This window comes from Gossypium hirsutum, chromosome D11 (assembly GCF_007990345.1).
Source record: "Gossypium hirsutum isolate 1008001.06 chromosome D11, Gossypium_hirsutum_v2.1, whole genome shotgun sequence".
Taxonomy (NCBI): Eukaryota; Viridiplantae; Streptophyta; class Magnoliopsida; order Malvales; family Malvaceae; genus Gossypium; species Gossypium hirsutum.
The window spans coordinates 55801109-55809350 of NC_053447.1; positions in this window are offsets into that span (position 1 = coordinate 55801109).

Sequence of the window (8242 nt, forward strand, 5' to 3'; positions counted from 1 at the left end):
TTAATTAAAATATATTTAATAATAATTATGTTTAAATATGATTAAATTATTTATTATTGATAATAATAATCTTATTATAATTTAAATTACAATAACAATAATCATTTACCAAAATAAATTTATGCTAAGGGTATTCTAGTCATTTTAGTTTTTTCCATTATGCTATTACACCTCTATTCCATTCAACCAAACACAAGATTACTATTACGCCTCTATTCCATTACATTCAACCAAACAGTGGATTAGCTATTACACCTCTAATCCAATACACCTCTAATCCCAATACACCTCTAATCCAATACGCCTCTAATCCAATACAGCGAACCAAACGTGCCCTAAGTGTTCCATTGTACACTTACAAATATTACAACTAACTTTTCACACTTGCAATCAAAGTCGCTTTTCTATCTCTATATTCTGTGTTAATTCTTTGCTTAGTGTACATTGGCATGCGGTCAATCATATAGTTATAAATCTTCATTTTGCTCAGTTGATTCTGGTTTATACAAGTTCATTTCTCTTCACACATTTAGGTTTTCTACATTCACTATATTCGGTCTAGCAAAATTACCAAGTAATCTGCTATCATGCGACCTTGATCTCTAATACCATCCTTCCATGTTGACCTAACATGCGAGGCTTGTGAATGCTAAATGAGCTCAATAAACATTAGGTGACATTTTCGAGCCATCAGTTGATTTGCCTTCATGTAGCATACATCAAAAGGGCCAAAAACTAACTATTAAGCTTAAAGTTTCTAGAATCATCTTATCCTTGCTTATTAGAGTGTTGGAGCATCGGTGCACCCCGTGGCGCAACAAAAAAAGTTTCTAGCGATCACAACCCATAGATCCATGTATGAGGAATGAATCCAGGTTGACAAAGGTTGAAAATATACCTTAAAAAAATCTAGTAAGAGCTAACCAATTATATTATGAAGCCTCTATCTAAATCACAAACCACGGTCGCAACAAATCGCCCTAGCCTATACTTGATCCACCCAAAAGAAAAATGAATAGAATAACTCTTCAAACTTTTCAAAGAGGAAAAGAAAACCCTTTATGTTAGTCAAATAATGATATTTAGGTAACCACTGAAAAAAGGTTGGAAAATATACCTTAAAAAAATCTAATAAGAGCTAACCAATTGTATTATGAAGCCTCTATCTAAATCACAAACCACGGTGGCAACAAATCGCCCTAGGCTTTACTTGATCCACCCGAAAGAAAAACGAATAGAATAACTCTTCAAACTTTTCAAAGAGGAAAATAAAACCCTTTTCTGTTAGTCAAATAATGATCTTTAGGTAACCACTGAAAAAAGGATAATATCTTAAATTTTCTTTTATTTAAAATTCTTTTGAATGATAATCAAACAGTAAAAGGAAAGTTTGGGTTTTTTGTCAAAACATGATATGCTCCTTTCCATAAGGAGATATTAGTTTATTTCAAATCCTAACCTTATCCCCTTTAATTGAATTTTATTAAATACTATATCTAATAAATTTGATAAAGCATATTTATCACATTAAAATATGTGAAACATATTTTTACATTATTTTAATCAAACCCTCTATATATTTGCATCAAGTATGTACATACGTCTTGTTTAATTTTAACATTGTTAAATTAAATTAATTATTATAACATCTCTATAATCAATTTAACATTCATGACATGTTGAATATAACCCCAACTTTTATTGCATTTTGATCGTCCCAACCAAACAGTGTGACCACATTGGATCTTGTAACATTGGCAGTAACAATTAAACAATTCTAATGTTACAAATAGTGAGTGACATCTAGCAATGCATCACTGCTACCCAAGTTGTAGGAAGTCATGATTTGACATAGCCTTCCTTGATAATATTTTTATGTAGTTTATCCCTTTTATCCTTATTATCTAGATTGAACATAAGTTATGGAATAGTCCCACTTGTATAGTCCAATATTTTTTTCTTGATTCCTAAGTAGACTAAGATAAAAAAAAAGTGTGATATTGCTTCCATTATGTAGGAGGGACAAATCTTATCTTGATCACTCACATCCCACTACATAAATTGTGGCATACCCAACATTAGTCTTTATAGAATAACAATTTACAGAAGACGTTTGACTGTGTCAAAGCATACAAATTATGATGTTAGAACAATGATGATATCAAGTCTGAGGATCATACGTACAATTATCACTATGAGAAATGTCATGACTATTAAATAGTAATCCAAGAAGCATTCTCATGGTGGGTTAGTCTAGAATATTGTTCTCTAATATATACTTATGTGTTGACTTGATATCACATATCCATAACAACATTTGCCATCAATCAAGCACATATTAGTCTAAATGCATTATTTTTGTCCAAGTCCACAATAATTCTTGACTAAGGACATTTAAGAATTATATTTAGGACTTTATCATTGTACAATTTATTTAAAACAAAAATAAAGACTAAGAACAATAATGGCAATGACTTTATCAATAAACTAGAAAAACAAGTATGTTATTACAATAATAATAATATGATTAATCTTTAAGAATACTCCAACATCTTCCACATATTGCATTGTAAGATAACTTAACTACCAGAAATTTAGCCTCCACTATCACTATGTACTCATCGTCACCCATAGTTACTAGTAGTTTAATAAATTTGAGCACCATAAATGGTTGATTTGAAAAGTTAAAGATGGCACTGCCTTTTAAGCTTATCCTCGGGAATTGCCATATATTTGAAAGCTAGATAATGTAACACTTCCACTATACTACCACTGTCGATTGGAATTCTATCTACATCAAAATCATATATTCTGGTCGTAACTGCCAGAGAATCATTTCCAGTTTCATCCATAATAGTGTTTAAATCAAAATCATCATAATTGACCTTCCAAGTTTTTGTTTGGTAAGCCATTCGTGTGAATGGGTGTTCCTCTTAAAGCTAGAGGCTTATCACTCCTTTGCAGTGTCAATAATCATTTGAATGACTCACCTACTAAGTTCCTTTCCTTATGCCTTATCCTCATCTCATGCTAGGTGCCCCATACATAATTTGTTTTCTATTTATGAAGTGGTCAAGCTAACCTAGTTGAACAGCTTCTCCAATCACATCCACTAGAAATATGTAATCTTCTATGTTGTGACCAGATTGATCATGCCTTATGTACAAGCTTGGTCTCAGAGGCGGGGGGTTCAAAAATACTTTCCTTTTCAACTTGATGTAAGATATGTGACCTGGAAGCATTTAAGAGGGCATAAGTCCTAAATTTATTTTAAGGGCTTTTGGTCATTGTTCTTGACCATCTTTGAAGTGAAGTTTTCTCCTAAGCTAATTTGGGCAAGGTTTTACCATTCACCACTATTGAGGAGAGCAAGGATAAAATTGCCCCTAAGTTTACTTCCAAATCCAGATTCTTTTATTTTTTTTTATCTCTACTAGCTTGTTTTCCTTTTTGGTACAAATAAAATCTTCGATGTAATGAAAGGCTGTTTTGGTTAGAATTGAGGTGTACAACTCACATTATTTATTGTCTCTATGTATATATTATTTTTTATCGTAAACTTGACTAAGTTGCTTTGACTTGTCATTAATCAAGTTGTATTTGACCTTAAACTTGTTATGTAAGACTGGACGTCTCAATCGTCAGTCAAGTCTCGACATTTCACTATTGTTACATTGAAATGAGAAGTGAATTCTTTGATGGATTCAGTGAATGCTTTGATGGATTCAACTTGTTGTAGCCTAATTTCTAACAAAACTATCTTAGTTTAGCTCAATTAATTATTAACTATAAAATGTCCTATAATTTTTTATCTCACCGAAGTCATGAATAGACCTTTCTAGAAGTGAAGAATAAGAACTCTTAGCATAACCCTTGAAAGTCATTGGGAGCACCCTGCATTTTAGCATGACTAAGGCTCACAAGATCTCTATATAATCGTCATATTGCTCAATATGCTCTTTGATATCTTTAATTCCATCATACTTTTCTTTTGGCAACATAAAATTATGAGGGAAGAATGTACTAACTATCGTAGGAGGCTAAGGATGATTAGTGCTTGAAATCCAACTCCCTCCACCTGGTTGAGTCGTTTTCATATCATGGAGTAGCTTTCTCAATTATTCCACTATCCTCTCCAAGCAAGGTATTGACTTAGGCACATACTCTTATTCTTTATTCTGGCGAGCTCGCCTATGAGCTAGTTTCTCTTGTTCTTGGTTAGACATTAAAGAAGCACTATCATCCCCCTAATTATCCCTACCAATGAGTAGCTCACTAAGCTTCCATCATCTCTTTTATGCATTATTAAATAAGTTCATGTTGTTGGTAGTTGCATTTGTATTGTTGCTTATAGAACTCTTTTCACTGTAAGAACTATTCTTACAAGTTCTAAAGTTGTTACTAAATTTCTAACAACTATTGCAAATTAAAGTTATAGGGATCGTAATACCCTGTGGAATGATTGCATTCGCCCTAATACTTTTGTTAATTAAATGAGCTATAAGGTTGATGGTATTGTTGGCCAAAGTTTTTGTTTCCCAAAGGGATCGACTGTTCTAGTTGGCTTGGTTTTGGAAGTTAGAGAAGTTTTGGTTGTTGGGGAAGTTTGGGTCATTGGAGAAGTTATTGTTCGGATAAGCCATTTTCCAACTAATTTTTAAGGTCGAAAGTGTGTTTACGCTCTTCACACCAATTGTTGATACAAAGAGAAGGTTGCGGTGGCTTGTGATGGTTCACCTAGAGGGCGGAAAGCCATAAGTGGGCTAAGATGACGAGAATGTGGGTGGCGAAAGAAGATTAAAGAGAACGTGAGAGGAAGTGACAAATGGGTTAAGGTTATTGGTCTTTTTTTTCTTTGTGCTTGAAAGCCTTTATGAGGGTTCTCTCTAATAGTTCCTAAGGTACCACATATCAGTTACACATTGGTTCCAAACTCCCTACAAGCTAGTCAATATACTAATGACTTGACATCATAGGTTGCCTTAAGCAGGTCTGAATGTCTATGCCATCAAGTTTGGGAATGCAAGTATGTGATCCCAAGAATTCGAGCATGTCAAATCTTGGACTTAAAAGTGTTTCAACTTGTAAAATGATCCTCCTTGATAAAAATATAAATATATATATATTGACTTGCGTGGCCACAAATACGTGAAGTGAACTACTAGTATGATTTTATTTTCAATTAATTTTTTTAACATAGCTAAAAAATATTTGTCATCCTACGAATCTCTCTACTCAGAAACTTAGAATTTTCACTAATATTGATCTCTAGCTAGATTAATTCAGCAAATCAAAACCCTTAGTTTTATAAGGTTTTTCTATTACTAGGTAATTTTTTTAAAAGACGAAGTTTGGTTAAAGATTGTTTTTCAGTTTAGAAAAATTACAATGGATATATAAAGCTACCTTGATGTAGTCATGTGATCAATGTAAACGAAAATTGAAACGATATTACATCAAAGGTCTTTTTAAACGTTTGTGGCTTAAGCACAACTTTATGTTATGTCTAAATTGAGAAAGAAGAAAAGCAACAAATTTGGGGGATCAGTTGTCTTAATCAAAGCAAATCATGACAAAGGATGTGTGGATAAAGACAATGTTTCATTAAAAAAAGTTAATTATATCATTAATTTTAGGTTGTGACTTGTGACTTGTGACTTGTGACATATTATAATGAACTTAATATAATTTTAAGAGTCAATTCTTTGATAAACAAAGCGGAGGCAAGGAATAGACTTGGTATACTAAACATAAGCATCATCAAACTTAGCACTCAAAAGCTTTGATCAATTAAAGTTGCTTTTTGATAGATCCTCAATTACCAAATATCTATCAATAGGTTGGCTTACAAAAGCTAGATTTGGACCCACTTGGTTGAAATAAACTTAACAAATTAATATAAAACTTATAAATAAATAAATAAAATAATTAATGTGATTACTATTGTTCAAAATGGAGCATGGAATCTTGTAGTTCTATCAAAGAACTTCGGACCACTAAAATGAAAAGATGTATAAGGTTAGGGGTAAGCGCAAATTGAATGAAAACTTTCGAGTTAATCGAATTGATAAATCTTATTTTAATATTTTAATTCAATTTAAAATTTTCTTGAATCGAGTCGAGTGAGATGAAATTCGAATCGAATATATTTATTCGAGTTAAATTAAAAAAATGACTTTGAGTCCTTATAACCACTATCACCCACCGTAATTAAATTTGTCCATCGTAATCAAATTTGTTGTTAACTTTCATCTCTTCATAATTTATTTATTAATCTTTTACATATGAGTTAGCTTCTTTGCTTGCTTAGTTGCTTCAACTATCTTCTGATTTTTGTTACTATGTATTTTGAAATTAAAAAATATATATTAAATATAAAAAAAATATGATTTTTTTAAATAAAGTTATCTTAAAGATAAAATGTAAAATTGATACCAACATAAAAATTTTACACAAATATTTTATGACATTATCAATAATTCAATTTTAACAAAAATTTATAAATATTTAATATGATTAAACAATTCAATAATATAAATAGTACAAAATGTGAAATTTAATTGAATGATATAAATAGTAGATATAGATAAAATTATTACTATTTAGGTTTAGGGATTTTTTTGAATGATTTTTTATTTGGGGGTAAAGGGTAAAAAGTAAAAGTTTAGGAGAAAAATAAAAAGTTTTGAGGGTTGAGGGAGTAAATTTTTGGGAGGAAAGTAAATGGGGAGAAAAAATTAAAAAAAGGGGGGGGGGGAATGGGTTCGGAGTAGATGGGAGGGATGGGAGAGGAGTAAAAGTTTTGGGGAGAAAGTAGAATGGAGTAAAAGTATTGGGAGGAAAGTAAAAAAGTTTGGGGGTTTGGGGTAAAAATATAAAATATTATAGTTTCAAATTCGGTTTATTTGAATTATTTGAGTTGTTTGAATTTGAAAATTAAACTCGATTTGAACTTAAAATTCGAGAAAAAAATGGAGTTGACTCGAATAACTCGATTCGTTTAACTCGAAATTTAAAAAATATTTCGAATCGAACCGAATTTTACTCACTCTATATAAAGCTTTAAGAAATACCAAGTAGTGGAAGGGGAATTTTATATGTATGTGGAAGGGCCTTATTTAGCTGGAAAAAATATCTCTACCAAAAAATGCATACTAATTTAAACAACAATTATTACTCCTCAACCTGATTTTCAGGCTCTTAAATTCCTACAAAAGCTTGGATATAGAAATGTTGTCCCTACAATTCGATTGAGTCATCTACAACCGCTATTATTCTTTCTTTTCATTCTTCTTATCAAAAGCTTTAATTTTGTTTTTGGTGTGTACGAAAAACTACAATTTCAAGTCAATTTCTTTTTTTCTTTTCTTTCTTGAAAATTTGCCTAATAATTTTTGTTCTTAATCCAACCCATAAGTCTGCTGGTGACTAAATATTAAAGAATATTTTTTTATATTAATATGTATATATTTTAAAAATTTTCCCTAAAAACAAGACACATGTCCTCTAGAAAAACCTTACTTTTTATATATAGCTTATAGATTTGTATGGTTTTCCACTAAAATAGGTGTCTGATGCATTTGTGACTCATTTCTCTTCTTTGTTAAAGGGTTTGTATTAAATATATTAATATGTCATCAATAAATAAATAATTTTAAAATAATTAATATTTAATACAATGATAATATATAATTTTATGTATTATAAGATCATAACACTTCATTAAAAATTTTAATGCGCCATGATTTGATTCAGTGACAATATATAAAACTATATGCAACCAGTGTATTAAATATTAACTTCTTTTAAAAATGCTTAATGGTATAAAAATCTTTAAACTATTCTGAAAAATTAATTAATCCACTTTAAACCTTCCAAGTGAGAAAATTGATCAACCAGACTCTTAGACTAATGTTATTGTTAAATCTGTTGAAGTGACTATTACCGGACAATGACTCAATAACATTTGCACACTTGGTAATCTGCATGGTAGGTTTTTGTTAATGTGGTATTATTTTGTCTTTTATGTTACATCAACAAATAATTTAAACATTATAGAATAAATTTTAAAAATAATTTAAATTATAAAAATTATATAAAACCTTTTAATAATTAAAAATTATTTTAAATTTTTATAATTTTTTTAAAAAGTTAAAACAAAAAATTAAAACTTTAAAACAAAATATTTTTATAATATTTTTATAATTCTTTTTGAAAAAATTCTAAAAATATTCCTTAAATT